Raw genomic sequence first — 898 nt, 5'->3', positions numbered from 1 at the left:
ATCCAAAGACAACCTTATTGAAAATTTCGAACAAATAAAGGAGATAGCAGCCGAACCCAACAACAATAATGCAAGGAGAATGCTTGGTGACTTTACTGCACCTAATTCCAATTTACATGGAAGAAGCATCTCCATTCCTACCATTGGAGCAAACAATTTTGAGCTGAAACCTCAGCTAGTTTCTCTGATGCAGCAGAACTGGAAGTTTCATGGACTTTCATCTGAAGATCCTTTTCAGTTCTTAACTGAATTCTTGCAGATCTGTGATACTGTTAAGACTAATGGAGTAAATCCTGAAGTCTACAGGCTCATGCTTTTCCCTTTTGCTGTAAGAGACAGAGCTAGAATATGGTTGGACTCTCAACCTAAAGACAGCCTGAACTCTTGGGATAAGCTGGTTACGACTTTCTTAGCCAAGTTCTTTCCTCCTCAAAAGCTGAGCAAGCTTAGAGTGGATGTTCAAACCTTCAAACAGAAAGAAGGTGAATCCATCTATGAAGCTTGGGAAAGATACAAGTAGCTGACCAAAAAGTGTCCTTCTGACATGCTTTCAGAATGGACCATCCTGGATATATTCTATGATGGTTTATCTGAGCTATCAAAGATGTCATTGGATACTTCTGCAGGTGGATCCATTCGCCTAAAGAAAACGCCTACAGAAGCTCAAGAACTCATTGACATGGTTGCTAATAACCAGTTCATGTACACCTCTGAGAGGAATCCTGTGAGTAATGGGACGCATGTGAAGAAGAGAGTTCTCAAAATTGATACTCTGAATGCCATACTGGCTCAGAACAAAATATTGACTCAGCAAGTCAATATGATTTCTCAGAGTCTGAATGGAATGCAAGCTGCATCCAACAGTACTCAAGAGGCTTCTTATGAAGAAGAAGCTTAT

At 40.4% G+C, this 898-nt stretch overlaps 1 non-coding gene across 1 annotated transcript; it reads right to left on the bottom strand.

The window, feature by feature from the left end:
* Positions 1-442: 442 nt before the first annotated feature.
* Positions 443-550, bottom strand: LOC112780604 (small nucleolar RNA R71). The gene has a single exon (XR_003191428.1). It is a non-coding gene; the product is annotated as a small nucleolar RNA R71 (small nucleolar RNA).
* Positions 551-898: the final 348 nt, after the last annotated feature.

This window comes from Arachis hypogaea, chromosome 19, assembly GCF_003086295.3.
Source record: "Arachis hypogaea cultivar Tifrunner chromosome 19, arahy.Tifrunner.gnm2.J5K5, whole genome shotgun sequence".
Classification (NCBI taxonomy): Eukaryota; Viridiplantae; Streptophyta; class Magnoliopsida; order Fabales; family Fabaceae; genus Arachis; species Arachis hypogaea.
The sequence above is the reverse complement of the archived record's forward strand: the minus strand, read 5'-3'. Positions and strand labels throughout refer to the sequence as shown.